This window comes from Arachis ipaensis, chromosome B07 (genome assembly GCF_000816755.2).
Source record: "Arachis ipaensis cultivar K30076 chromosome B07, Araip1.1, whole genome shotgun sequence".
NCBI lineage: Eukaryota > Viridiplantae > Streptophyta > Magnoliopsida > Fabales > Fabaceae > Arachis > Arachis ipaensis.
Window position 1 is genome coordinate 35,981,894 of NC_029791.2, and position 8,790 is coordinate 35,990,683.

The following is an 8,790-nucleotide window of genomic DNA, read 5'->3' on the forward strand; positions in this document are numbered from 1 at the left end:
AGAGTAATTTTATCAAGTTGTGCATGCTTCAAATGCTCAAGTAATGATGTTCTGATCTTGAGGGCATATAAAAGAATGGACAATTTTTATCTTAGATAACAATGATGTTCTGTCTTTGTTTTAAATGAGACTTCAAGTTTTACTTTGTACATAGATGAATATTGAATAGCCGTCACAAACTCATAATTCACATTCAAGGGCACTTCAATTTTTTTCCTTTGGCAATGAGAGAGGCGTAGCAAAGGCAGGTGTTACAGTTGTCGGTGATACTGAGTGGTATGAGTTACATCTTTGGCAATAGGTATAGAACTATATGATTACTACTCTTGGAGTCAAGTTAAATGGAGAAAATCAAGGATTGTTTGTTAAATATTCATATTCGGTCTTTTGTTGTGGTTTTATTTTTTTTATTCTATTAATAAAATATATGTTAGTTGTTTGAAATTGTATTTATTATTGTAAATATATTTAATCCATATTCCATATATACTAAAAAATATTTTAAAGATAGATATTTTATATTTAATTTAATTTTTAATTATTATTCTACTTTTTTTAATTTTTTATAAAATTACACTAATACTCCTATTTTTAATAAAAATACATAAACTAACCCACACCACTCCAAAATCCTAACACACTTACACTCACTCTCTCACTCTCCTCACTCACGGTCACACACGCACACACCCACTAAACACACAAACCTAACACAACAGTAGCTTAGAAAGAAGAAAGAAGGAAGAAAAGTAAGAAGAAATGGGAAAAAGGGAGGGGGCCGCGAAGAAGAAGGAGAGGAGGAGAGGGGGAGTTGACCACACCACCGCCCAGCTTGCTATTGCCGCTGGTCCACCTTGGAGCCACCGTTGAAGCAGAACCGCAAGGAGTGAGGGTGTAAGACCCAGAACTTTGAAAAGTCTTATTATGATCAAGTCTCAAATCATATAGTTATTTATAACCTTAATTTCAGAGATTATTTTATTAAGGATAATTAAGGCAAGTTTTGATTTATTGAACTTGAGACAGGTTATGATTTATTATCCAATTTGATAATTATTGGATTATTTTCTATAATTATATTATAAAGTTGGTAGTTGTGAAATAATAAGGATTTTTATATGATTCGGATTAAATAATTAATATTTTAAATATTAATACTGTTACTTTGGAAAATAAAGGGTTTAATTATATTATTTCTAATTATTTTGATTTGGGCATTTTATGGAAAATAATTTATAAAATTGATGAGCAAATAGTATTTTTATACACTAATTTTGTTGGGTTAAAATTTGTTCCTAATTACTATATTACCCCTACTTTTATTTGAAATTACAAAAGTAACCCTAACCCTAAGTTTCAAAAATGAAACCCTAATCCTATACCCAGCAGCCGCCACCTTTCTTTTTCCCCTCAGCAGCTGCAACCTCTCTTTCCCAAGCAGACACACACACACACAGCTTCCCCCACAACCCAGCAGCTGCGCAGCCCTATCCTAGCCACAACACAGTTTTCTATCTCTCTTTCCATGAATGGAAAGCAATAGAAGCAGAAAGGGAGAGATGGAGCAGAGTTGCGATCCAGGGAGGGGATGAGCCGCGCGGTCGTCGGTCATCTCGGCGCCGTGCTCAGATCGCGTCCAGTCCTCGTCGCCGCCGACCCGTGACGCTGCCTCCAGAATCGCGCGAAGGACAGAGGGAGGAGAGAGAGAGATCGAGGCGAGCCTTGAGGAAGTGAGCTGGGCGAAAATGGAGAAGGAGAACGGCGTCGTCCCTTGCCGTGATCAAAGCTTGCTGCCGCCGCGTTGCTCGGGACTTTCGCACCGCCACTGTCGCTGGGAAGACCGCCGCCGCTGTCCGAGAGGCCACCTCTGCTGCGAATCAGGACTGAGGTGAGAAAGAGAGGACTGCGAAGGTGGGAAGTCGCTCTGCCCAATCTCCGCCTGTGCTGCCAGACCCGCCGCGGTCAGCTGTCACAGGGTCGCCGTCAAGCCGTGTCGGAGGAGGAGCGCCGCCGCTGTGCCTCCATCGTCACTGAGGACGCCGGTTGTCGCTGCCGCCATCAGAAAAGGGCTCAGGTCGCCGCCGGTGTCGCTGCCGGATAAGGGAGCTGCATCTCTGTGATTCTGACTGCTGGGGATGGTCATGTGACTTCCGGGATCTCTGCCGGAGCTCCGGACTGAGCCTCTGTCGCTTGAGACCCTGCTGCTGTCGCCAGAAAAGGTTGTCGGTAAGGGTTTTAATTGTGGTTTCTGTCCTTTTTTAATTCCGGGAATACTATAGTCGCTACGTGTTGGTTTCAGATGTCGTGATCAGAATTTGTCGCCGCTGCCGCTTGAGGTGGCTGCCGGGCTGTTGCCGAGCCGGCCCGGGGAACGCCGCTGTTTCGGTTCAGCCGTCCTTTCTTAGTTTCGGTAAGTATTTATGTTTCGGAAAGCCACGCGTTAGTATTCTGTGGTGTTCGGTTAAGGAATATGAGTTTTGACAACGTGGGGTTGAGTCCTGATTATTATATGTTGTGAATAGTGTTGCGATGGTTATTGCGAAAGTGGCTGGGAGCTGAGGTTTTGGTTGCCGTCAGTTCGGGTTGAGGCGGAAATGGACTTGATGAGGCGTTTGGATTATGGAATTGCGTTTTGAGGTAGGGGCGCTTTCCAAAAACTATGCTTTATGTGTTGGAATTATTACATATGGATACTGTTGTGAGAAAATGTGTATTTGGTGATTGTATCGGCCTTATGTATAATTTGATTATATCGAATGATTATGAATGTTTGTTTGGCTGAATTGTTGTGCGGCTTTGTGAAATGTAATCCTTGGAAGTTGATTCTTTAAAGATTTGAAATGAGTTTAATCCGTTGAGGATTGGTTTGAATTGAGTCAATTATTTGGATGATGTTCGCCGTTCCGTGTGGCAGCGCCGTCATTGTTGTTCTTGGAGATCCACGATCAGAGGACACCCGCGCGGGGGTAGAGGACGTTGCTGCTGTCGCTGCTGTTAGAGCTGCCGCCAGCTGCGTCACCACCGCGCCTTGCCTCACCGCTGTTGACCTCTCCATAGTCCACTGTCGCCGGAGCTCATGCCATCACCGATTGAGCACCACGAAGAACAGCGCCGCGTGAATCAGGGAAAGGAGATGCCTTTCTGCCTCTGCTCCTGGGTTTTGGATTCTGACCAGGCGCCACTACCGCTGTGGAGTTAGTGTTGCTCTGGTCTTGCCCTGGCTCCATTTGGAACCGCTGCTATTGGGTAAGCCTTACCCTGTTTCCGATTCTCTCTTGTTCCATCAATTCATTCCTACATAGAGGCATTGTTGCTGACACTAGTTGTATTAAATAAAATGGTTATTGTAAGTGACATTGTCGCTGCCTTTACTGGAGATGGTTGCTGGCTCTGTTTGGAGATGTATGTTACAACTAGTATTCGTTTTGGGGACTGCTTCATCTGTTGCTGGAACTACTAACGGAACCATCGCTGAGGCTTGTGTTCTTTGGTTCGGTCAGTATTCTTTAGCTACCGTAAGTACCTCTGCCTCGAGACCTTGCCAGTTCATATCCCGTGATGTGTTTTAAGGTTTTGCTATAATATTGTTTTCTAGGATTAAGCTATCAGACCACATGTTGCGCGTAAGGGTTGTAATTGCTGCCGCGAATGTGAACAAAGCTGTGATGCGAGCTGCCGGTAACTTCAGGTTGATAGAGACTTACGGTGGCGCGTTTGAGTTATGGAATTGCGTTTTGAGGTAGGGGTGCTTTCCAAAAACTATGTTTTGTGTATTGGAATTATTACATATGGATACTGGTGCGAGATGTTGTGTTTTTGGTGATTGTATCTGCCTTATGTATTATTTGATTGACTCGAATGACTATGGATGTTGGTTTGGTTGAATTGTTGTGCGGCTTTGTGAAATGTAATGTCTGAAGTTGATTCTTTAAAGATTTGAGATATGAGTTTAATCCGTTGAGGATTGGTTTGAATTGATTCAATTATTTGGATGATGTGAAAGATAGAACACTTTTGAGTTCAGCCTGGTTTACTTTAATTGACTTGGTTTCGGACAAATGATTTATTGCTTAATCGATTCTTTAAAGCTTTGGAAATGAGTTAAATCGATGAGTTGATTGTTGATTTTGAAATAGTATCCTTGAGATACGCCACTGAGGCGATTGTTGGATTTAGCTTGATTTGAATTGATTTCTGATTGTTGAAAAGGGAAAAGGAATGAGGAACGGTTTAGTTGGGACCCGAACCGGGTGGCAAAAGTCCAAGTTTTAGGGGAGGTGCTGCCGAAATTTTTATAAAATCTTAGTCTTGTTTGAAAGGTTATTTAAAAGGTTTGGATTTGAGAAATTGTATTATTTGATTTATTAAGAGGATATTTATGCTTTCCAGCTTAATTTATTTGATGAACCTTATACGTTGAGTTCGACTTATTTAGAACTGAACTATTTTTACCGTTTGAATCACTGAAGAAAATAATGATGCTCTAATATTGATTTCAATATAAAAAGGAGCTTTTAGTTATTTTTAAAGGAACCTAGACTTTTGATTGAGTAATCAAGTTTGAGACATTTTGGAAGAGTTGGAAAAATGGGTTCCAAAAAGAAATCTGAAAGCGGTTTGATTTGGGTGTGCATATTATACTTGGTTTGCCTATGTGATTAATTGCTAATTGTTCTACTTGTAATAACTGTTTGTTTGTGCTTGCATCTTCTTATTTGTGTTTGCTACTGGGACTCTGGGATTGTGGTGATTTGGTTGATGGTTGGATTGTTTGGGCCTAGGGCCGTGGTTGGATTGAGATGGACCGATGGTTGGTTTCAGTTTTGTGTTTCTGATTTGGAAAAAAATATGAAAGGCTATTTTGGTTTAGCATAGATAAACCTTTTTGAAAGGCTTTTGGTGTTTTTGAGAATTGAACGGTTCCTCTTTCAGAAAAGATTTCCGACTTTACCTTATTGAAAACTGTTGTTTTTGAAAAGAGGCATAAGACAGTTATTAATCACTGGTGCGGTTATCTTCATGTATCCTATTACAGTAATTCCCAAAAACCCTCTACTGAGAACCCTTTCGAGGATGATGTTCTCACCCCCCCTACATTTTTCCCCTTTCAGGATATGGGCGCAGAAGTTACGAAGAGCTTATTTAATTGTTGTTGTGATGCTCTGTATTGTTTTAGTTATGGTTTATTGTACCCTCGCCTTTATCTTGATATAATCTGTAAGAGGGATAAGAATTGTATTGGTTAATGCTTGTAAAGTTAATTATATATATTTATGTATATATATGGATGTACTCTTTATGAGTTGTTGTAAGTTGTATGGTATTTATGGATGTACGTTATCGAACGAAAGTATTTTTGGGAGCGGTATTGCGATTTAAAGTTTTAAACAGGCTCATATTTTAGTATTAAATAATATAAAAGTCGTCGTAATATCCGAACTATCAGAGTCGCGCAGCCGGAAGTGTGAGCTTTGGTAGTTAGGGTGTTACAGAGGGAGACTGCGTCAATTCACCGCGAAGCCGCCACTGCCCTCGCATCTGTCGTCGTCTTCGCGAGGTTTATGTCGCCGTCGTCACCCTCACCGTGAAGCCGTCGCCGCCGCTGTTCTGTCAAGAGAGAAGGACGCGCGTGAGAGGAGACAGAACTGCGTAGAAGCTCAGCCGCGAGTGAGGAGATGCGCACCTGATCCTTCGCCGAACTGCGTCGCCATCCGTGAAGCTGTCTCCGTTGCCGCTGCCGGAGGTTGCCGTCGGAGCTGCTGCTCCACTTCCGTCATTCTTTTTTTCACAGTAAGTTGCTTACGCTCTGAAGCTCTTACTGTAATCGTTCTGGTTATCTATGATTAAGGATTTTGATATATGGAAGTTGTAGGATTAATTTTATAGGTTTGCATGTCAAAATTGAGGTTGTTGCTAAACCACCGGAGCTTCTGACAACTGTCAGAGTTGCTGCCGGATAAGTTCGGAGTGGCTACTGTGTCGTTCTTTTATTCCAGTAAGTGTCTCTAACTCGGAATCCTCGCCATTAGTTTTCCGTTATGTGTTTTAATGTTTCTGTGATATTAATGTTTTTAGGAATTAGAAACCGAGTTTGCATGTCGCGATTAAGGTTGTTTCTGCTATTGAGAAAACAAGTGGAGCTGAGGTTTCAGTTGTCGTTGACTTCAGGCTGAGAGAAAAGGTTTCCTTGACTCGTTTGGTTTTTGGGTTTCGCGTTATCGAGGTAGGGGCTTTTTAGAAAACTAAACTTTATAATTTAGAATTGTTATATATGGATATTGATGTGAGAAATGTACCTTTAGTGATTATATAAGTCTTATGTATTGTATGGTTGTCTTGGATGGATATGAATGTTTGTTTGACTGGATTATTGTTTGGTTTTGTTAAACAGACGATTCTTGAAGTGTTTCTTTAAAGTTTTGAAAATGAGTTTGAATTGGTTTTCTTGAAATACAAAAATAATATGCACTTTTGAAATCAGCTTGATTTTGAACTAATTTGGTTTTGAACCCGTTGGAGAGGGTTGCGGAATGGTTTGGTTGGGACCAGGAAGGGTGGCAAAGTCTAAGTTTTAAGGGAGATGCTGCCGAAATTCCTATAAAATTCGAGATTTTATTAAAATGTTATTTGGAAAATTATGAGTTTAAGACTTTTACTATTTTACTTGAATTATTTAAGAAAGTGATGAACTATGTTTTAAAATGAGTTATTGAAATGAGAATTATGATTTAGCCCTATTTCTTAAGAAAAATATTATATCTCTTTTGGGAGCAAGTCATTTCAAAGAAACTTATGTTTTAAGGATGTTTTAAATGTGAAAAAGGGTTTATGTTTTTGAATTTGACTTAAGAATTTCAATTGAAGGAGTTTCAGTGACTTTGAAAGAACTTGAACTTTGATTGACAAGTTTCATTTTACGTTTCAGAAAAAGTTTAAGGTATTCTTTAAATTATGAATTTGCAAAACTAAAACAATTTCTGAGCAGTTGGAAACGCTTCAGATTTAATCATGTAATTGGAGTTAGTTTTGGTTTAAGTAAAAGAGATGGTTTTTGAAAATTTGTTCGGAGTAATTGATTACACGACTTGGTTTGACTTAAATTCTATTTTTATTTATTCAAATCAAGAAGTTAAGGTTTTAGAGATTTTCAATGAATCTGAGGAAATGAGTTAGATTATTCTCCCCTAAAGTCTTGAGACTCTGCTGAGGAATTTTATTACCAAATCATGTTCTAGGATGAATGATTTTTGAATCTTTCAGAAGAGGTTTTTAATTTGCAATAGTTTCTGAGTAGTTTGGGAGTTTTGAAAGGATGTTGTGGAAAGTGGCTTGGTTTTGAAAAGGAAATTTACTTTTGAGAAAAGTGGCTTATGAGTTTGAAATAATTTGAGAAATGAAGATTTTAAAATTTAGACAGAGATGAATTTGATTTTGGTTTCAAAGTAAAGTGATTTGAGAAAAAGTGATATATGGTATGAATGATGATTTGACTTGATATGGATTGTTAAGGAAGTGCGAAAATGATGATTATGAATGAATATGAATGACAATGAGGCTTTTGCACTTCTTTTATCTGAGATACGAGTTTTGGGTAAAGTACCGGGACTTGTCACCACGTGTTCCAGGTTGAGACTTGATACTCTGTTGACCCTACATCGTAAGGGTGACCGAGCACGTATAAATTTCCGGAAAGGATAAACCCATTGAGCAAATTTTATATATAAGAAAAAGCTATGCATAGACTCTTAGGGATGCGTGACAGGGGACAGTTCAGGGTTTAGCAGCCGGACTTATCAGGTTGGCTTGATAACCGACAGATGAGACTCATTAGTCATAGGGTAAGCATTCATCATATGCATCTATGTGACATTTTTGGGTGTGCATATTGTAATTGGTTTGTCTATGTGAATAATTATGTTTAACTGCTAATTACTCTACTTGATGTAACTGCTTGTTTGTGTTTGAACCTTCTTACTTGTGTTTGTGACTGAAAATGGTTGGATTGTGGTGATTTGGCTGTTGATTGATTTGTTTGGGCCTAGGGCTGTGATTGATTATATGATGGGCCGAGGGCCGTGAGTGGTTTTATGTTTTTGGTTTAGTAAAGTATGAAAAATCAAATTGGTTCAGCATAGACAATGAACCTATGCTTGGAACAGCTTGGTCATTCATATTATCTAGAAAAAACTTTTAATAATTGATACAAAGGAAAAGGTTTTGGATTTTTGAAAAATTAACGGATTTCTCTTTTAAAATGGATTTCAGATTTTTTAATATAAATCCTTAGTTTTGAAAAGATATATAAGACGGCTATTAATCACTGTACTTTAAAAACAGTTTTACTTTTACGTATCTTATTATAGCAATTCTCTAACCCTATAGTGAGAACCTGCGAGGACGATGTTCTCACTCCCCTACAGGTCTTTCCTTTTTCAGGATGTGTATCTACTTTTTTCTCGTCTTTATCTTTACAAGTTTTATAAGAGGGATAGGAATTTGATATATATATATATATTCTTTGTAAGTATTGTAATTTGTATTGTAAGAATGGATTTATGTTTTCAAGAAAATGGTCTTTGAAAAATATGGTCTCAGAGTTTAAACAGGCTCATATTTTAGTATAAGGTATTTTAAGAGTCGTCGTAATACCCGAGCTATCAGAGTGGCGCAGCCGAAAGCGTGATATTTTGATAGTTAGGGTGTTACATTATGGTATCAGAGCAGTTTTTTTTGTAGAGCCTGAGGAATGGACCGCCTATGCTTCAATTGCATACTCTGAGCGTTTTTCAT

General features: G+C 38.9%; 2 long non-coding RNA genes across 2 annotated transcripts; both read left to right on the top strand.

Annotated features, from left to right (window-relative positions):
* On the top strand, positions 1,360–2,568 carry LOC110264957. Its single transcript, XR_002351397.1, has 3 exons — positions 1,360–2,226; positions 2,300–2,410; positions 2,523–2,568. It is a non-coding gene; the product is annotated as an uncharacterized LOC110264957 (long non-coding RNA).
* Positions 5,447–6,421, top strand: LOC110264958. The gene is made up of 2 exons (XR_002351398.1): positions 5,447–5,790; positions 5,907–6,421. It is a non-coding gene; the product is annotated as an uncharacterized LOC110264958 (long non-coding RNA).